General features: G+C 41.6%; 1 long non-coding RNA gene across 1 annotated transcript; it reads right to left on the minus strand.

Moving 5' to 3' along the window:
* Positions 1 to 6,230: 6,230 nt before the first annotated feature.
* LOC144542189 (uncharacterized) lies at positions 6,231 to 19,483 on the minus strand. The gene is made up of 2 exons (XR_013507138.1): positions 19,207 to 19,483; positions 6,231 to 7,896 (listed from the first exon to the last, which is right to left on the minus strand). It is a non-coding gene; the product is annotated as an uncharacterized LOC144542189 (long non-coding RNA).
* Between the last annotated feature and the right edge of the window lie 3,058 nt (positions 19,484 to 22,541).

The raw sequence follows: 22,541 nt of genomic DNA on the forward strand, positions 1-22,541 counted from the left end.
CTGTGTGTTCATTCCAAGCCTCATTGAACTAAGAACAAACAGTCAGAGAGAAAGACAGTGGGTGTCTGATCAGACAGACAGATACACAAGACAGGCAGAAAAAGAGAGAAAGATATATTGACAAACAGACAGACAGACAGACAGACAGAGAAACCGGAAGATGTAGACAGACAGACAGGAAGGGGGGAGGCTGCAATGACTGAGTAAATCTTGCCTTTCATGGTCTAAAGCAGCCTGAGTACATGCAGATGAGATTAAAACAAATGACATCACCACCTCAGCCTTGGAAAGCAACTCAACACGACCGCATCTCGCTCACACACACACACACACACACACACACACACACACACACACACACACACACACACACAATCACAGACTTGGTAATCTGTTTTAGCACTTGAGGGAAAAAAGACAGATAAAGACATCAGCCAGTTAGGTATGTTTGTGTGTATTTGTGCGTGTGCCTTGTGGAAGTGTTGAGCTCATTGCCAAGACGGAGGTGATGAAGTCATTCGTTTTAATCTCATCTACATTCTACATGTAGCTATTTTGGAATTTGAAAGACCAGAGGAATTATTTCATTGCACGTCTCTTTCTTTTCTTTCCCTCTGTTTCTTATCATCTGTATTGTCTTGTCTCTCCCTTTTGGTCTCACTGACTCATCTCTCTCTTTTCTCTCTCTCTTCTGTCTTTGTCTGCCTGTCTGCCTCTCTTTCTCTCTTTGTCTCTGAGCAGAAAATACTCAGGATCAGTTGAAGGGCAATGTACCAATCCTCATCAGAAAATGAGGCCAATCCTTGTATCCGTGTCCGGTTTCCACTTGAGGCATGAATTATATAAAATGCAATATGTTTTATGGAATATGTTAGATGTTTTATATTCTGTAGTCATGTCCCCGTGACAGCAGGGGCTCTAAGGATCGTATTGTCGGTCCGTCGGTCGCTCTGTTCACCATTTTTGGTCACGTGGGTGAAAGTGTGCCGCAGAGAGTACGATTGCAAACTCTCAATCGGGAGACGTGTATTCGATTCTCGGTATACGCTTCTACAAAATTCAATGTTGCGGGGCTGTTTTTGTTTGAACCAGTTTTTACCAGTATTGGATCCTTACTATCCTCAACCGTGGTCTCAGACTTGGAAGTAATAATCCTCATCCCGACTGTGTCACACTCAGCTGGAAACTGCTCCAGTGCAAATAGGAGATACACTGTACTGTCTGATGTTGCCAGAAGGACGACATCATCAACAGCAGAGATGCCACCCTAATGTCACCGAATTGGACACTCTCCACACCTCGGCTGTGCCTTGATATCCAATCCGTGAATATCACAAACAGGAGAGGGGACAAGGTGCACCCCTGTCAGAGTCCGTTGCCCACCTTGAACGAGCTTGACCTAATGCCAAGAATGCAAACACAGTTCTCACTGAATGATTAGAGACCAAATGGCTCACAGCAGTGACCCCGTCACCTCATACTCTGGGGTCGGTTAGATGCATCGGCTGCAGTAATGTGGCCGTTGTATCTGTGGTGGTGAAGAGAGAGCTGAGCCACAAAGCAAAGCTCTCGATTTACCGGTCGATCTTCATTCCAAGCAGCACCTTTGGCCACGATCTCTGGATAGTGACTGAAAGATTGAGATCGAGGATACAAGCGGCACGAAATGAGGTTTCTCCGCAGGATGGCTGACCTCGCTCTCTGTGACAGGGTGAGGAGCTCAGCGATCCAGCAGAATCTCAGAGTCGAGCCGCTGTTCCTCCACATTGAGAGGAGTCAGTTGAGGTGGTTTTTGGGCACCTGGTAAGGATGCTCCCCTGGGTGCCTCCCTTTGGAGATGTATCTGACATGACCGACTGGGAGGAGACTCTGGGACAGGCCCAGGACACACTGGAGGGATTACATCTCCCAGCTGTGAATCCCCCAGTATGGTGGTTATACATACTGTAGTGGATGTTTTTGCACACCGATATGGCTGTGTGATGATGTACATCATCGTGTATTATTATCCAGAGCAAATTAAGAAAAACAAGCTTGAATTCCTAGATTGCAGCGTTGCCAACAACCAAGTAAGGAGTGCAAAGGTCAAAGCCACAGCACCGAGACAATCGAGCCACAGGATAATACAATTCTCCCTGATATTTCTTGAAAGCACCTTTGGCTAGGATTGCAGTATGTTTGTTGTAGCTAGAAGACACTACTTCCCACATACATACCCACTTGAGTCAAAGTGCATAGCCTTTCATAATCGTTCACCACGATTGCTGAAGTGTACTTGGCACACTGGAACCAATTTATGAGCCTCAAATTGCCTCAGACTGTAACTTGATTGTCTCATCTTTCCTCATAACTTAGAGAAGACCAACTCATGAGACCCATGCCCAGATCTCACTGTTAATTCTGATTAATTTCAAACGAAGTATATGAAATTTAAATCTCACTGTAAGGCTGCATGTTCAAATATTGATGTTGTTTTTTTTTTTTTTTGTTGTTTTTTTTTAAATTGACAGGCTTTATAGCTGGAGATCTCAGTCTGTATCCCAAGATTGCTTCATTAGTTTCTGTGTTTGGATGGATGGATATTTCTCAGACCTCAAGGGTTGAAAGAATGGCCCATGGGCCAAATTTGAGCAATACCACATTCTTCTTCTTCTTCTTCTTCTTCTTCTTCTTCTTCTTCTTCGATTTTGAAATGAAATTGTAATGTGTAATGTGCGATAATGTGTGTGAGTCTTCGCTAATTCTCAAAATTTGAGAACTCATGGTGGAGTTGGCCTTGAGGTCATCACAAAGAAGCTTGACACACACTTTTAAATGATTTATTTATTTTCATATTGAGTACAGATTACAGGCAACGCACACACACACACACACACACACACACACACACATATGCACACACACACACACACAGACAGCTGTTGCTGCGGTTTCTGTCAGATAGGAGAAGATGATCTGTTGTCACGCGAACTCCCTCCTCCTTCAGTATGACATTACAGCTGTGTTTTTACTGTCCCATTTGCGAGGTGTAGAAATGCATGAATGTTGCGGCTTTACTGAGTTAGATTTTTGGTTTACTAAGCTCCTTCTGGTGGAAAACCTTTGCAGTGAAATTAGTTATTAGTTATTTTAGATACCAGTGAAAACGCAGCCTATGTAACTGTAGAATCTACACAGCTGGCATGAATCTACTCCTCCTTAGCTGTAAAACCCCACCAACGTCTTTATTTGTCATCTCAGCACAACCGGCTGTGTGTATGTGAGTTTGTGTGAGTGGGTAAACGTGCATGTGAGAAAGTGAGTGCTGTGTGAGAGGGTGTGTTCGTGTGCACGTGGGTGTGCAAATGATCCTACGTGTGTGTATAAATGTGTGTGTATGTGCATTACAGTGTGCGCATGTGTGTGATGATACAGCGCGCCAGATGATAAACAAAACTGGGTACATGACTCATGGCTGCAGATTCCACAGACTGGAGGAAAAAGAATGGAGATCAGATGCTTCAGCTTTACTCTTTCATGTCCAGTTGTTTTACAGTCAAGGTATAAGACCAGACAAGAGAATATAGCAAAACAATGTACAGCTTTGATTATTTCTTTCTTTTTATTTATTTATTTCTTTAATGCCACTCTCTTTTTTTCCATGTTATTTTACTATTTTATTGTACTTTTCCAAAAAAAGGCATCTCCAACTTTTTTCACAGTGGAATCCAAAGAATCACAAATAAATTAACATTTTACTAGTCTTTATTTATTTACATTCTTATTTATTTACTCACTTCCATCTTCTTTCACACTGGAATTCAACAATCAAAACCAGACTCACAGTTGAAATAAATGAAAAATGTACCATGTATTATATCAATTGAAAGGTCTCAGTGAGACCTTTTCAGTGCCAAAAGGACACAGCTGAAATCATGACCCATAAGTTTTAATTAAACAAAACCTGGAAGCCGTAACAGTAGAAGTAGGGTTTTGTTTGCTGCCAAAAGGGCGTAACTGCACTTATGCCCTTTTGACACCTAGCAAAACCTCACTTGAACAAGCATTGTGGGTAGAGGATTCTAACAGCACTTAGGTCAACTCAAAATGCATGCTGACGTAAGTAATGCTAGCATGGCAGCATGATCACATCATTTTTAGTATCCTATTCATATCCTAATTAATATTCTAGGTCAATATTAGATGAATGTAAATATGTTAATATTCCCATGAAATACTTAGGCCTATAGATTCAAAATGTTATTTTATAATGTTAGGAGTGTGAACTGGTCAAGATGAGCTCTGGTAGTAAGACTGCTGGTAGCTGAAGTTATCCCTCAGTGTTATGAGGAGAAGTAGTAGTTTATAATCAAAAGTAGTTTCTTATGTCTATAGAGGTTTATTAAAAAGGTTTATTAAAAGTTTTGAACAGAAAACATATCAATCAATTTGATATGTTCCATGTAGCCTACAATTTTAAAGGCCTTGGTGAAAGTTGCTGAGCATTACTTCAAGATAAAGATATTCATTCTGATCTTGTTTTATATTTCAGTGTTGATTGAAGTGTAATTGCTAGATCTGTATTAAAATGAATGTGTTTTACAATTGTTTACTTACATACGCCCATATTCTGCATGGCTGTATTGGCACAATGTTTGTGCCAAAAAGGCGTATTTCACTCTTTTGCCATTTTTAAAAAAGTTAACAAATAAAATTCAACTTAAACTGTAGCAGTATTGTTTTTATAGTAATGCTCAATCTGATAACACAAAAAGTTAAAATATTGTGCTTAGTATGTGATAATGGCAGCTGATCCAAGTTTGATCAAAATTTGTTTTGGCTCTCCTGTAAAATCTACTATAACGCACTTACCCCCCTTTGGCTCCAAGCCCTCGATTTACTCACTTATTCACTTACTTACTTACTCATTTATTTCCCCTATATACTGGTGCAATTAAATATAAAATTATATTGGTCTGGAGAAACTACAATATGCAATAACACACCATTTTAAAGCCTCTTATAATATGTTGAAGGAGGTGCGGTCTTAGGCCCTGAGCCCTGTGGGCCCAAAGAGACTCATTCATACATAATGATCTGTTATTTTATATAAGCCTTAAACAGGGCTCAGTTAGTATGCAGTTTTGAACAAAACCCTGGGGATTTTTACAGTGATCTCATGCTGGTGCTTATGATTTGGATGCAAGGAGGGAAATTATCCCCAACTTTGCTAGCGGCAAATAATGAAGGTGTGAAGATGTGAGAGGGCGACAGATCCTGCCAAAAAAAACACATTCTACTCCTGTTTCAAAAACAGGCGAGAGCCGCACTTGCATTGGACTAGCATTACATGGTGTCTTGGTGTCATGCTGAATTGAAAATTACCGCCAACAGCTATTTTCCAGACATAAACAAGTTTTTACCAAGGTGTCCTGAGACTGAACTTGCTGAACTTACTGAACTGAATGTACCCTTGACTGTTATGATGTGTAGCTGATGTAAGAAGTTAAATTATGTTCTCTCAGTTAAAGTGGTCGATATGTCAAATAGAATTCATGACCACAGCTCATAAAAATACACCAAATGTGATTTTGGAAGCAAACAATTGTAAAAAGTGATAAAGAGTGTTAAAACAAACTTTCAATAACAAATAAATCACAGTCTGGCAGTGAATTGAGTATGTGAGTAATTACTATGTCATCAGCATTTTTCAAGAGTCAAAAGGTTGCAGATTTCTTGTTCAACATTTCTTGTTTGCATTCTTACATGTTTCTGAGTGTGCTAGAGGAGAAAAGAAATAATTAGGTCTTCAGTCTGTTATATTGTTGCAAATATAAATATATTTTACAATGTAATGGTTAACATACTGTACATTACTCATACATACATATATCACATTTCAGTCAGAAAGTAGCAGATTTCTTGTTCAACACATGCTGCAAAGCCAGTAATGTTACTGAAATTATATGTCAATTTAAATTAGACAAGCATTATCTAGGGATCTCTGTGCTTGCCCAAAACGCAAAGTAGGCAGTTTGAGGTGAAATTACAGACGTCGCACATTCAGATTAAAATCACTGATAACCTTGGCAAATTGCACAAATTATTAGACATCCTCAGGTTATACTGGTCTCATGCAAATGGTTTTAAAGAAAATATATCTGGAAAAAAAACTCCCAGCCTGTGTCGCATGTAATCTCCCCCCCCCATCTGTCTTGATGCTTCCTAATAAAGCAGAAATACGCCAAAAATGTCTCCACAGAATGTTTACTCTCTTTGGTTTGATACAGAGATGAATGCCTTGGCCTGGGCAGAAGTAACCCAATACACAACATGTCCCACATAGAGGAAACGTCCTGGATCCTTGTACAGTATGTTGTAGAAAATACATCTGGAAAAACTCTGCTCCTGTGATCTTTTAGGAATACCAAACCAACAGGAGCAGATTTCCTCCATTATGGGCTTTGAGAAAGGATGGAGAGATGTTTACATTCAAAGAGGATGTGTGTGTGTGTGTGTATGTTCTTCCTCCGCCCTGATTGATGGATGATTGCACTCCAGCTGTTAGTTGTAGAATGGCCTTGATTAGGCGTTGTGAGGATGTTTCTGAGTCTTTCTAATTGCCTTTAGAGCAGAAAAGAATAATAACGCCTTCAGTGGGAGAAAAAAAACACTCCTCTTCTTACATTTCTTACAAATGCGAATATACATACATTTACAGTGTCATGGCTAACATTACTCATGCATACAAAGCATTTCGGTATATCTCCATTGCAGAGAAGATCTAAACTTTGTTAGAAAAGTGCTGTCATTGAGCAGAAATGTTCTCAGCCAGTCGATCCGCTCCGTCGCTGTTTCTAGAGGGCCTAACTCCGGTTCCTGCTGAACTGAGCCAGTGCTTGTTTTACATCTAACTGTTATCAGCTCAGTAGGCACAGGAGGTTGAGCCCAGATACCTGCACCGCCCTGCTTTCACCACAAGGGGAAGCAGTCAACAGGTATACGACCACAGGAAGACCTGCACATAAAGGAGGACCATGCTGATGTGTGTCCATGGTCTTTCTTACCTTAATAGAGGGATTCACCTTAAATTGTTTGTACACATCTTTTTCATTATTCAGCTGCAGTTTTTAGTACAGTTAATGCATGAACAGCAATATTGCCTTTAAAGTCTCACTAAAGGGACAAGTAGGAGCTAGCAAGGGATTGTACATTCTAGCATTTCATTTACCCAGAATCAGTTAATTTGTCTTGCCCTGGGACCCATGTTCATAAAAATCATCCCTCTATTATCTCTTGTGCAGACATGACAGTTTGGGTCCTGATTACTAAGCAATAGTTTAAGAAAAAAAGATGCAAATCAATGTGTAGAAGCCATTGGTTAAAGCTATGCAGTTTGGACTTGCTACAATGCTACATTTGCCTAGTGATATAACAAAAACAGTTATTGGTGTTCAAAGCAGACATCACTTTAAATGAAAAAACTTTCAATTTAATCCCATTAAAAGAAAATGGTGATGTTTGATCCATTATTGCACATAACACAGTCTGACAGCAATATGAAACACTTTTAAAGCCCTTAACAGACAGGATTTCACACAATGAACAATGTTTGTACCACTGTGTGGTCAAGAGCCATTTACAAAGGGAAACCTCTCTTTCACTCACTTACACACACACACACACGCACACGCACACGCACTTACACACACACACACACACACATACAAAGATACAGACCCAAGCAGTGCTTCCCTACATGGCCACCCAGACAGTAAATGAGCTCAGGGTTCAGGATTACACTGCTACTTGTTTTCCCGATGGGACATTTCCTGTACTTCCTTCCTGTATGAGTAAGCCCTCCCTTCCATCCCCTCTTCCTCTTCTGCACCGATTCATGCTGCTTTTCCTCCTCTACTGTTGAGAAAAGGAAAAAGGGACCGTGAGAGAACAAGACAATTCTTTCCATGAATGCCTTTAAGCCTAGACAATTTAAGTTTGTTGAATACTAGATCACGCTATCCAATATAATGGACCTGTATGATGGTTGTTCACATGGCATGAAGATTTTGAATGTCAACTATCTTTGAGGACATGTAAGAAAATAACACTATTATGCAAATCACTTGGACTTTGCTATATGTCAGCTACATCACCAATATGTCCATGATATTCCTACATTTACAGCAGCATGTTCTCATTATTGTGGGAAGATGAAAGATGCTGAACATAAAAAGGGCCAATTTTTGCATGTTCACCCCCTCGAAATTAAGCTCCATTCACCGCCATAGGTTGTAGCAGCACATGCTTTCACAAAACCCCTTGATTCCATGTTGATGTTTCGCAGCTGTTAGTGGAAAAAAACGAGCATTACAAGCTGGAAAGGCTTGTGAGGAGCGGAACTTAGCCACTGTGAACACAGGCTTTCACTGAACTGTTCACGGAGCGAGCTAAGTCCTGCACCTCCACCAAACTCCTGTCAGCCGCCCCAACACATCCTGAAGGCATCTGGATGACACCGGTCGTCCTCCTCCTTCTGCTATATGCATTGTTTGATGCAGAACTGAGCTGGATGAGAGTTGAGAGTATTATTAAAGACATGAGGAGGATGCAAGACTAAACTTATTTTTCAAGGCATGTGTCCACGTCTGTGTCCCTGCAGATAAAGCATTTAAGGGAAGGATTTATAGAGCAGTGATTCCTGCTCAAGTAGCCACGGTGCTGCTGAGCCGTCGTCAGGTGTTTGGAGATTTCAGCTGTAGCTGGTTGGAAATCCCTGGCAATGTGATTTACATTACATCACAACCAAATCACTCTGCCAGGAATCCCTCCAGCTAAACCAACCATATCCTGTGTGAGGAGACAGACCGACGGAGGAGGAGGAGAGAGAGAGAGAGAGAGAAAGAGAGAGGGAGGCGGAGATCCATATCCATACAGAAAATAAGGGTTAGAGAAAGATGCATGCGGTGGTGAGAGACAGACTGACGGACGGACTGAAAGAGTGGGCGAGGGAGGTAGAAAGTGAAGACAAAGAGAGAGAGAGGGAGGGAGAGAGAGAGAGAGAGAGAGAGAGAGAGAGAGCAACAGGAGAGAGAAGTGCAGACTGCAGGTGTCTATATCTGAGCATACATCAGCGTGGCAGAGCACATTCACTCCCTCATCACTATGTAATTATGGGAGAACACACACCCAGACCACCCCCCACCCCCCCTCACCTACACACACACACACACACACACACACACTTAAATGTTAACACATGCACACCCACACACACACACCACACTTGTGAGCGGAGTTGGCGGAATTTCTTTCACTGATGCACCTGGACAAAAAGAACAGCATTTAAATCTAGGCTGTTGTGTGTGTGTTAATGTGAGTATTTGTGTGTGTGATTGTGTGAGAGCAATTAGTTGTGCGCGTGCATGTGAGTGTCTGTTTGGGAGTGCTGCACGACTGCATGTCGGTTTCAGGTACGGTTGTCAGTAAAGCCTGATATTTCTACAGCTTCACACAAGGCAAACATGTGAAATTCAACCAAAGAGTTAATTCAGTCACAAATCACCATAATCGCTGCACTTTTTCTTCCTGAAGACACACAGTACTAGAAATTTAGCTGCTACATAAAATAATTAAACAATTTCAAAAGTTATGAGAATCTAAAGTCATACCAGGTGTTGATTGACACAAGAGCTTTTCCACCATTAGCTGAGATTTGTGTAATTCTTTACACTTTGCACATTTTGAGCACAAGAGGAGCCGGTTGATCAGAGATGCGCATAGTTTGGGCAATTCCTGTACATCAAACAGTAACCTGCATTTTGAAACCTTGTCACCAATTAGTCCTTCTCTCTGTTCTAGGACACACATATATAGTACACATTTTGTCAGGGAGATCTTCAGTAGTTACCCCCAGAAAAGAGCTATCTTTTCCTAACAATGTACTCTACTATAGCACGATAACACCAGTTCTTAACTCTGTATTTGAGTGTATAGTAACTAGCATTATAGTCTTCTCTTCGTTAAACTACATGATGCAATTGTTTTGACTGACCAATAGATTTCATGTGTCTGAGATGTTTTAGGAAGTGAATTATGTTGCAGATCTATGAGCGAAACTTGTTTTTGACATATAAAACCCGGTGATAAACACTGTTACGGTAAGTACAGTGACAGATTCTTTGTCTTTTTGTACTGATTTAGCCATTAAAAGCTCACTAATTTACTTCATTTGAGATTTGTCCTGCTTTCTCATGAGGTGCAGAAGAAAACGACCTCCCTCATTACTACGTTCTTCCCATTTCAGGACATACTTGAGGGAGCAGGAAAAAAGAGAAGAAAAGAGGAGTGAAGGGGTGAAGGAGGAGAGGAAGGGAAAATTGGGACAGCTCATGCAGTTCAGCAACAAAGATGAGACGTCAAGTAATGACGAGCTCACACCAGTAAATGTGCCGTAAAAGGAGTCTATTATTCAGTATGGTTTGACATTAAAATTATTAGAGAGAAAGCACTCCTTTGTCTGACACAGCTTTTGATAGATGTTCTTCTTTTCTCCACTATTGTGATAACAAGTAAGATGACAACCACAACCTCCTTTTCCAGGTAACAGAAGAAAAGTGGAGGCGGTGAAATCGTGATTTTGGGACCATCGGGGACGCGCTGCTGAACTTCTCTCTGATTTTGTGTTCCAAAAACAGGAGTTGAGGGGTGAACATGGCTGGCCTTTCCAAATATTTATCTCAACACAGTGTTTGGTGGAACAGGAAATATGAGCGACCAATCCAGAATAAACAGCAGCCTTCCTGTACCGTTGACAGCCGTATGCGCGGTTAACTGTTTCTGCCGCTGTTGGCCAGAACTCGCTCAATTAATAATGTAAATCCATTCATTCATTTTGGGGAGTTTGCTTTAATCTACGCTGGGAGAGCAAATTGGGTGGTTGGGGTTTGGAAAGCGATTCATTTGAAATAGTTATTTGAGTCGGTTGAAGGCTGGACACACACACACACACACACACACACACACACACACACACACACATTTTCCTCTTCTTCTATCTCCTTTACAACCAATACATTAAATAAAAGCAATGTGCGTGTCCAGGGAAAGCTGGTAAACTATAAGGTAAATAATGTTAACACTTTTTTGTTAATTTTAGAGGTGACAAATCTATCAGCACTAAAATGCAACAGCAAAACAAACATTTTTGAATTAAATTGAGTGGTATAAAGAACAAAGCCCTTCAAGCCTCTCTTTACTCTAGTGGAAAGCAGTGTTGGGCAGCTTGTCATCGATATGTGTCTCCTTTGTGGGGTTTGTAAGCCGCAGTAGTTCACTATCCTGGCTCAAGGTTTCTCATCCTCCGTCACTTTTGTCTGGATTCACAGCTGGCTGACAATAATAGCCCCAAGCTAGTCTGTTTCTGTGCTTGGCTGTGACAGTTCATCGTGGTAACTCAATAGCTTAGTGCTGTCTGCCTGTCTCCATCTATGTTTTCCTCTCCCTCTCTCTCCCTCTTTGTGTGTGTGTGTGTGTGTGTGTGTGTGCGTGTGAGAACAGCCAACCCACTATGCTGTTTCTGTATACTGCGTTGCCCTGGCACAATACCACAGCAATGCATTAATGCTGGTAAGGCTGAGGAACCTGTAGGCTGTAAATCTGTCTACAGGTCTCTAAGGATTTTTTTGGTCACAAAAATAACCAAAGGGGCCACACCCAGATTGTAGCGAGGCTGAAAAACAAAAATCAAAGGGTCGATCACATGTGTCTGAAAGAGAATCACATGACAACATCAGAATACAGTCTAAAACCAGTATAATGCTTGTTCGCCCCTCGCCTGTGGCTGCCTCTTGGCTATGGCTGCTTGACAGCTAAATGAGCAACAATTGAACTGGCCAAGCTCCAGACCGCCTGAGCTACTCAATAACAGCAGGAAGTACATGACTAATGCCCTCCACTCACACTCCACTTTCTTTTTTCTGTTCTCTCTCTTACTTTCTGCCATTCACTCTTTCACCCCCCCCCCCCACTGTTTCTTTCTCTCTCTCCATTTCCGAGACTGAAAGGGCGAAGGCTGTTTGTCCAAAAAGATAAAAGAAGAGTATAGAAGAATAGACTGTAGAATTCAAAGTAAATTAGGCTCAAACCTATGTTAAGCGTTCACGTCTTATGACACATCTTGTCACAAAGTACAGAAGTGCAGACCAGAAAATCAAATTTTTCTTTGTCTTAATCAAGAGGAAACAGAAAAGTAAATAAATCACCCATTAGTCATCAGAGGCTGAGGAGAGGTTCTCATGACAATTACAAGTGTTTTTCTGAGATAAGCTGCATGAGTTATGGAAACAAAAAAAAAAAGAAATCCATCTCTGTCTAACAGCCCACTTGCTTCAAGCTGTGACTCATGAACTCGGAAGCCTCTGCACCCTAAACCTGGGCTACCACTGCATTTATCATGCTTGTCTCTTTCGCTTAAGAAGAAAAAGGCGTAGCAGCACAGCAATTGAGACAGAGCCTGAAACTCATCTGCTGGGCTATCTCAGCAGAAAATAATAACTGAATCGCTATATCAGCAAGTACTATCATGTTCTTTAAAATGACAGTTATAAAGTTTGTGGAAAGTTGCCCTCTCCTGCCATGCTTCCATCTCGCAGGTAGATGTCTTTGAAACGCAGAGAACTGCGGCGGCCTGCCTTAAATCGCTTCCAATCCTGAGGCACCCAAATACTGGCAGCAGCCTCTGCAGTCTGGGGATGCATTAACCTAACACTCGACTCACAGACTGGTCTCGTGTATGGCAGCCTCCTCCGTCTGCCAAACAATCTCTAGAGTTTCAGTCTCAAGAGTTGACCTTTTACTCTCCAGAGGATTGCCAGCCATGGCCCTTCTCTTGTGATTACCCCGTGATTTCAGCAGCCTCAGCTGTGCCGTATTTTGGCTAGACATTGCTTTTGGGGGCAGGTCAGGGCGTACGTGATTGGTCGGGGTCTGTGTGGGGCTTGAGAATGATTGGTTTATCCTCGCTCGGCCTGCAGCGGCTTTTCACCAACCCGCACTGAAAGTCACCACTGGACGCTGGTCTGTTTTGCGACTTCACCCGTAATGTTCAAGCTTTGGATCTTGAGTCGGGAAGCTGATCCCTTGTCAACACCTTAAGGTGGCGTCACTCCAGAGCTTGGAGCGGCTCATGCGGTGACGCCACTCTGTGTCCATGTCAGGGCGGGAAGCCCTGCGGTGGACAAAGGAGGCATTACGCTTTTGTGAATGTGTGGGAGGGTTTCCCAAGCCGATGGTACAGATAACGTTGGCTTTGTGCCCGTGGCGTGTTCTGCAGAGGGGGCAGAGTGACAGACAGGAAGAGGGGGAGAGAGAGAGAGAGGGAGAGAGAGAGGGAGTGGCAGAGAGAAAGAGAGACAGACAAGCTAGAGGAAAAGAGAGAAAGACAGACACAGGAAGAGGGAAGGGAGGGTGGTCAGAGAGAGGAGACATGACGTATGGGCAGACAGTGAGAACTTCAGCTGGAGAAAACAGAAGGGCCTCAGAGACAGAGAGATTGCAGGTTGGATAGCCAGTAGCCGCTTTTCCACAGCGGGGCCAAGAGCAGATTTCTAGGACGGGACGATAACTCAGCACGCAGCGCTAAGAAGAACCAAAGGGCCATCCAGTTGTTTTGAACCATTCCATTGCTGACAAATAAATTCTGTCAGTAAAACGAGGCACAATGAATCACTGAAATGTTGTTTGGGGTGAATGTCAGTGCCATACAACACACAGCCTTTTGAGTAAACCCTGGTTTGCCTGTTTCCACTTTAGTGTACCAAGCCTATGAGATCAGTCTCACCAGGCCAAGGCAAAATCACTTTAAGACTCCAGGCAAGCTCTAAGACACGTAGAGCCAGCGAGGCTATGTCAAAACTAACCCAGATTTTAATAATACACTTCTCTTGCAGCCCAGTTTGAACCTGCTGGTGCCGTGTGCACCCAGTTTGTCTGGCACATATGGCCAAACACACTCTGAACCAACCCGGCTAAAAAACCTTGAATATGAAACATTAGCAGGCGATGCGTTATTTGTTTTATACATGGTTTCAGTTATCGTAATGAGGATATTCAGAGCTGCCCCGTAATTAACTATGAAGATTCATATGTTCTGGTTTCCCCTCCGTGACAAAGGATCAACAGAACTTTGAAACTGCTGTTCATTAATCATATCGTGCTTGACTGTCTCATGACTTTTCATGGTGGTATGTTTAGTCCAAATATGAACCATCTGAAAAACACAATAAATCTGGCAATTACAGGAATATTTCAATAGAACAAACAGCTGAAAATGTTCGCTTCAAACTGCATGTCTGGTAGGAAAAACTATCATTTTCTTTTCCGTACTTATTATTGATTAAATAAATCAAAAGTTAAAAGAGTAGTCATTATGGACGGATATCTCATTATGTCTGTACCCCAAATGGAACATATTGATTTCATAATAAGATACATGTTTAATGGCTCCACTGGCACTAGTTTATACATTTTTGGCCTTAAAATATCCAAACAAAACCTAGAATATGTCTTTTTTCCAAATTAGGTCTCCCTCATCAACATTATGTGTAGAACAAAAGAAAAAATAAGCCTAAAGGTATTAATTACAAACCATACGATGGTTTACATTTGCCTGTGAAAGAAATCAACAAAAAATAATTATGTTGAGGTTTGGCTGCCTGAGCCAAATCACTTCTACAGAACCTCCTCGCCCACTAAATCTCTTGCAGACCTGCGTCCCAGCAAATCTGAAGGCAAAACAGCCCTTAAGGAGCCCTTAACTTTATTTACCTCTCAGCATGGTACCGGGGGAACGTGAGCCCTCCCCGCTTTTTAAAGTGTCCTCTGTGGACTCAGAGTCTTGCATCAGGCCAGGACTGGAGGACCAAATTAATGCTTTGGGTGCTTGGGACCAAACAGACCCTTTAACTATGAAGGTCTACCTCAGCAAAGGAGGCGGTCAAAAATACTGAACAACCGCGCTGGTTTCTTTTTCTGGCCTCGATTAGGTTTATGTACCTAACTTGCTTCAGTGTGCTACATAATAAAAAAAATCCCAAGAGAGTGGGAAAAGCTCACTTCAATCGCAGTTTTTCTTTTTAATACATGGTACTCTTGTCTTACTATTCGTTCAAAGGAACAACATGTTTCAACATGTTGATTTTCTCAAAAAACACGTTAGAATACTCTTTTGCTGAATTAGGCCTTCAGAAAAAAAATAGTTAAATGCACTTTGAATATTTGATGGAAAAGCATAATAAATGCTTGATTTAGCATATTTTGATGATGATTAGCTTTGAGATGGAGTGTTAAAAGTATTTGGAGTATGTTGGCGTGTGCATATTAAATCATATGAATCATATGAATTATCATCATGAACTAGAATTCAAATAAAGTTTTGTCCTGGTCTGGTTAGTTGTGTGTTGAAGTGTCAGTTTTAGTGTGTAAGTTGGTCAGGAAGGAGATGAAATGAATTTTTCTTATTGGGTGTTAAAAGCACTGACCTCAAAGACCTTGATGGAAAACACATACATACACGCATACATACAGTATCTGCCCCCCCCCCCCCCCCCTACACACACACATACACACCCTCCTCACACACACACACGCACACACACACACACACACACACACAGTAGACAGCCCAACACATTGCCAAGGCAGTAATAATTCATCAAAAGGTGATGACGGTAGGCAGTCAACCTGCAGCAAGCATGCAGTCTCCCTTGATGAAAACTCAACACGAGACAATCTTTGAGCCAAGCAGCAGCAATCATACTTTCCCACACATAAATGAAGGTATAGGCAGAATTGAGGGAGTTTATGGGGCTTGGAAAAATGCAATAAAAAGCCTTTCTGTGAATGCAGCCATCTGTGGAACTTTAAAAGAACTTCCTGTAAACAAGACTGAGGAGAACAAATCCTCTCACACTCTTCCAACACTCCATCGCTGCCTGGAATTAGCCTTTCATCTTTGTTTTCCTCTTTTTTTTCCTCTCTTTCGCTTCGCCTCAGCCTTGATTCTTCGACTCTCACCTCATTTTCTGTCAGTCTGGTGTCTCTCTCGGTGTCACTTTACCCTTCCATTCAGTGTCTCTGTCACTCTCCCTCCCTCGCTCTCCCTTTCTTCCTTCCCTGACTTGTCCTCAGAGCACCTTGCTGACGTAAATGTGTTGTTTTGATTCGTGGCCCTGAAATACAGCAGAAATACTGCAAAAACACTGTCTACTACTATTTTTATTAAATAACATTTGTTCAAATCTAGGATGCGTTGAAAGGGACTTTTTATACTTTTCATTACGTATAATACAAAAATAAGGGAAAATATTCTTGATATTTTTTGATATTTGAGGCTAAAAGTGCTAAATTACTAATTTTAATGTCAGTTTTTTTTCTTTTTATTTATTTAATAGGATGTAGGTGAAATTCTATAATATTGTAATCATACTGCTCAAAATTCTAATTCAAAAGTCTAATTGTCTGTTAAATTATCAAAACACAGAGCAAGTGAGCGATGTCTGTACTTGATATAGGAGGTTTGTCTCAGGTGCGGGTTCAACAATAATAAGCAAAAGGAAAAAAAAAAAAAGGAAGAAATCCAAAAGAGGCCCACTGATGCAAAAAAGGGCTGACATTTATTTACATAAGGTGCAAAAACTGGATTTCTTCCTTTTTATCAGCAGGCGCCTTCTTGTTGTATTCCAATTGTCAAAATGTAAAATGGCTGCATGTAAATATTACTTGCTGTAAATTTTAGAACCGGTGTTGATAGACATGAACTGTAAAACAATCTCATGACATTACACCTGAAGACTATTATGGAAATGTGTATTTGCAGAGCCTTTATGAAAATCACTCGATATCTACCATGCACGGTGAATATCATTATGTCAGTAAAATTAGATCAAGGCATGGACACTGTGTCAGTACAGCTCCACTGATGTTTAGTGTTGTATTAGACCCACAGGTGAATCTGGGTAACAGGGTTGCAGACATGTTGCAATGTTAAGTAAAATTAAAATAGACCCCAAGTATTTTCCCTGGTAAGTATTCTGGTCATAGGTAGAAAATATAATGTACTATAAAAAAAATACATATATTAGTTTAATGAGTATTGTTACTGTAGCTAGACAGTAGACAAAACTGATTTTGATTTTTGAATTTTATTTATCCATGATCACTTGAATGTCAGAGACACGATGGGATAAAAAATCCCTTTGCGGTGGCTTAGAACCTTCTTTACATTTCAAAAAAGAGCAAATTCAACAAAGTAAAGCTCACAAAGTCAAATGCGGCACACAAATCTGCAAAAGAGCCAGATCACACCACTGAAAACCAGCTTTGCACACAACATATTTCACCGTCAGCAGGATTTCTTCATAGTGACATGCTACTGCTCCTACTAGCCTTGTTTTCATCGCTGCAGTTCGTCAATGAAAGCAAATCAACTCTGGACTCCATCTCAAAACACTCACACTGACATATAGATTAAGGCAGGTGTGTTTCAGCTTGATTTTCACTGAGGAACCCCAGATTTGCACTACTACAGCGTGTGTGTGTGTGAGTGTGTGTGCGTGCGTGCGTGTGTGTGTGTGTGCACACACACGTTTGTCTAATCACCGAGTGATGTCAGGTGGAAAAGACTGGTTACTTCCTCCGTGTGAGCCAACATTTAAACGTATGGAGAGGAAGAGAGACAAAGAGAGAGAGAGAGAGAGAGAGAGAGAGAGAGAGAGAGAGAGAGAGAGCGAGAGAGAGAGAGAAGCCACATGGTCTGAGTTTCATAATCTATTCACCAATACCGTCATTTGTTCAGTAAATACAGCATTGCTCTCACGTATTTCCCCCATTTCCTGCTTTCATGATTCATTCATATTCACAATGAACCAAATTAGCTTTGAAAAACTGCATCATTTACAGTTAAACATGATTGATCCTTAGTGACACTGAACGCAATTGGCTTTGAAAACAGAGTTGATCACGGTTGTGCGTGGCGTAACTGATTCTGATGGAAAGCGAACTCAAGCTTTGGAAAAAGGAGTCGGTTATAGAGGGGGAAAGAGGAGGGTCAAATACGCGATGAGTGGAGAAGCCATTTATACTGCTGTAATTATGGACAATGGAAACTCGCAGTACCAACGCCATTAAAGCATTTTGGGTTTGAGGGATAAGCTTGTGCTGTAGGGCTGGAACGCATTAGGTACAATGTAACTTGGTTAAGTAAAGTATTACAGTGCACAAATATTATCATTATGGATTTGGATGGAAGAGACGATTAGATTGGACAGATTGGATAGATTAGACCAAAAGAACTTTCAGCAGCCTTAAAGCGGAGATAGTCCAACAACCCAAAGCCTCTTTCTACATTTGTAAAAACCACATACTCAAAGTTACAAGGAAAGTACAGAAGATTCTCAGGTTTGATGAATATTATTTACTGATCCAGTCACAAAGGTTAAAAAAGGCCTCGCTCATGCACAACACGATTACTTGGTCTGAGCTCTTATCAGTACATGAACCTCAGATTCCCCGCAGGTTTGATGTCAAATTGACTGCATTGGCAGGAAATGCAGTAATATTTAATATTTACTCTTTATTATATTTAACTGTGACCTCAGTGTTTTTTTTTTTTGTTTTGTTTTTTTTGTTAATCGAACATGTCGGGTGAAAACCTTGATCAAATCTTGATCGCACACAGATATAAAATATGTGTATTGTTACGTCCTTCTTGATTAAATAAATAAATAAATAGATAAATAAATAAATTAACATGCAGACTTATCAGGCTTTTCAGGCTACACCACAATAAATCTCTTGTGAAAAATTGTGCTACGAGCGAACTTATTTTAAGCAGTCTTGGATCATACATTTTTTTTAGTCATTCATATTTTACATAGCTATCTTCAATGCAATGCAGACTGGCAGGTGAGAATCAGGGAGCAGTTTCAATGTGCAAAGACCCATAAAACTTTCTGGAGCCAAAGCCTGAGTAAAGGAGGCAAACTAAATTCACTAAATCCAGTGAATTCAGCACAAAAGATGAAAATGTACATTTAGTACAACTTTTCCAAAACTAAATAATGAACATACAAACTCTGTCTCTGTCATTCCCCTTACAAGAGCCACTGCACACAAACTTCACTAACTTCTGAAACCTTTTAGTGAATTAGAAATTGCTCTTATACTCACACCAAAGGGACTTTCAGGGGTCTGTAAGTGGAGATAGTTCAACAACCCAAAGCCTCTATGTGCCCAAACTGAACAGATCCAAAAGTGAAAGAGCACAGCACAGAGGCAACACAGCGCAGGTCATATCGTACATGTTGCCTACAAAAGTCTCCAAGCTCAAGTCCAAGCTCAAACTGTGCTCCGAGCACTTTGCTCCACCTCCTCCCAACTCTCTTTAAGTTAAAGGGTGTGGACTGAGTCAAAGCTATGACTATAGAGAGTCTACATCATTCACAGAAGTTTGGCTTTTCAAAACCACACCCAGTAACAAGCACAGAGCGAGAGAGAGAGAGAGAGAGAGAGAGAGAGAGAGAGAGAGAGAGAGAGAGAGAGAGAGAGAGAGAGAGAGAGAGAGAGAGAGAGAGAGCAGGGGGGGAAACACTGGAGTTTTCCTTAAATAACAACAGAGGAGGAGTGAGGAAACTTCTGGTTTCAGGCTCACCCAGAGCCTTGAAATAACCAGGCAGTAGGCTATGTTATGAAAAGAAAATTATGACGCAGAGCGGCGGTCATTTTCAGGATGTTTATGTTATTTGGCAGAAGCTCTGTACTTTTAAGATGGCAGTAGGCGTACGGTGGGCCCTGACATTAAACATTGGATTACCGAGATAAAAGGGATTAGTTTGTGACCGTGTTTGTCTGTGTGTGTGTGTGTGTGTGTGTGTGCGTACACGCCTCCGCACGCTCCCGTGTCCGTGCATGCATGTGTATCTGGACGCATGGCGCTTGTACGTTTGTGAACATGTGTATACGTTCATGTGTATTTGAGTAGGCATGGCGGGCCTATAGTTTGGGGTTCGCTGCGCCTCCTCATTGATGGCTAACAGCTGCCATCTCTTTCCTGTCTGAGTGGGTATACAATCCATGCTATAATGCAGTAATCATACAGTATGCCTACATCTGTTTGGCGTTAGCAAAACACGTGCAATCCCATAGCAATTCTTCTGCCTCTGCCGTTTATTTGATCTCATTTTATTATAACATAACACAGCCCATTTGGTGGCCGCTTTCATCCGAAGGCTTTTACAATACCATGAGTGCATAGTGGTCCAGCGGGAATCAAATAATCCCTGGCAGTGTCAGTGCCACGTTCTACCCTTTAAATATGTGTTGGATCTTGATCAGTTTCATAGCTATGGATTAAGCCCAGTCCGATCCTATTATTTTTTAATGCTGAAATCCACACTGAAATAATATCTCATCTAAATCGAGGGTGAATCTGTGCATTTGAAACAAGTGCTGCGTTAGCTTTAAGCACAAGTCTATCTAAAGAGACTCTCTGAACCTTTAAAAATCAGTTGTGTTTATTGTTTCATGACAAACAAGAAGACCTGATAATGCTGTAGCCAGGATGTGAAAACCAGTCTCTTCCCGTCTTTTCCAGGGAACTCGCCTCACGGTTCTGCCTCAATGCAATTATGGCAAAGTGCATCGCTTCTACATTTCTACAAGGCCAGGTGAAAACAAGCTTGGCCCGGTCAAAGACTTGTTTTTCTTCGTGAATCTCTGCATTGAAAATTCGTGCTATATGCTCTAAGTATCTTTAATACATTTACAGTCTGGGGAGCAGTACTCTACACAAATATTTCTAAAATTACTGTCTGTTCTTACATATAAAAACTGAGCTATGTTTGTAGTTTCACAGCAATCAAGACGGCCGGACAACATTGTAGCTAAGGTGTGAAAACAATCAATTCTTTTCCTTCACTGTGTTATATTTCCTTTCCAGGGCATAACTCAGGCTTCTGTTAACAATAAAATTGTGGCAAAGTTCATCCTCGCTGGACTTCCAGCGAAGGACTAATCATTCATAAAAATGGTCGTCGAAACCAGAGGTAGTGTTTGGAAGACGGCCAAGCCCAGGCGATGTTTGTCCATTAGTTTCTATTTATGGCCAAATATTATGTTGCTAGGGAACAGCCGGCTCTATCAAAGTTATCAAATTAGCATTAACAGCTCAGCTAGCGACAGTGATGTATATTCTGAATCTCATCATTTCCCTCTTGCAAGGCGCTGGGCTCATGACGCATAAAGCAGCATACAGAGATGTTCCAGGGCGAGATGCGAGCGCTGCTTCTGCCTGCAGAGCCCACCGGTGGTTCAGGCAAATCTCGGAATAGGAATCCACCACGATACCAAAGCCACACAAACTCCAATAAATGGTGTTTATTTGTCTGGCCAGTGTAATTTACTGTGACTAAACGGATGCCGAAATATTGACAAACCCTTTGCAAGGAGCCACATAAAATGCTATCTGACAATGGAGGGCTCTAGAAACAAACTATAAAAAGTCTTATTTGGTCTGGCAGGCTGCCCAGACGGCAAGTGAAAACAAAGGCTGCCTACGCACACACTATCAGTGACAGGAGAGACAGCCAGACAGGCAGGGCCACCGGGAACACTTTCACCTGTATCTGTGTGTGTGTGTGTGTGTGTGTGTGTGTGTGTGTGTGTGTGAAGGCGATAGAGCAAGAAAGAGGAGAGAGAGAGTCAGCATTTCCTCGTACGTTCGTGCGTGGTTGTAGCCTACATGCACATCTTTGTGTTAAAAAACTGGTGTATGTGTGTGTGAGAAAGTTGAGTGTATGTACTGCCTATACTATGTGTGTGTGTGTGTGCGTCCATTTCCGCGTGTGTGTGTGTGTATGAATGAGTCATCCCGGAGTGACCCCACCCTACGTGGGCGGTTGATTTGGCGGGGCGGGAGTATTTGGCCTCTGTCAGTCTGCCTGTCCCAGAAAGAACTACTCACATAACTGGCCTCTTTGTTCCAAATGTCACTCCTCTCAGATGAAGAGAAGGGATCTCATCTCTCCCTCTCTCCTTCTTTCTCTCCGTCTTTGTCTATCGCTCTGCGCTGCCATGATTGAATCCGTCCCACACAATACTGCTGGCGACTGCTACGGCCGCTGCTGCCGCCGCCACCGCTGCTTCCCATTGGGGATAAATATGCACATGTGTTCAGAAAATTCAGCTAAATAGCATCAGGGTGTTTTTGCGGTCTCCCTTCAAATGAAGACGCCTCAGGGCTTGTCTGGTCTGTAGCTTCACAGAAAATACAATTTTGAAACCAAGCTCATTATCGGTGTTCGACGTGCAATTTTGTGTCTTATGCTTTGTTTTGTTTCCTTGTGTTTTATTTTGCTTGTTATTTGTTTGTTCTTTGTAAAGTCCCTTGACACATGCTTTTGTGATGCAGGGCCACATATAAATAAACCTGACTTGACTTGTTTTCCTGGGCAAAATGTCTCATTAGTTCAAATTTAAAACAGAGTTTGGTGAGAAGGGAAAGCATT

The sequence above is a fragment of the Centroberyx gerrardi genome, chromosome 13 (genome assembly GCF_048128805.1).
Source record: "Centroberyx gerrardi isolate f3 chromosome 13, fCenGer3.hap1.cur.20231027, whole genome shotgun sequence".
Lineage (NCBI taxonomy): Eukaryota > Metazoa > Chordata > Actinopteri > Beryciformes > Berycidae > Centroberyx > Centroberyx gerrardi.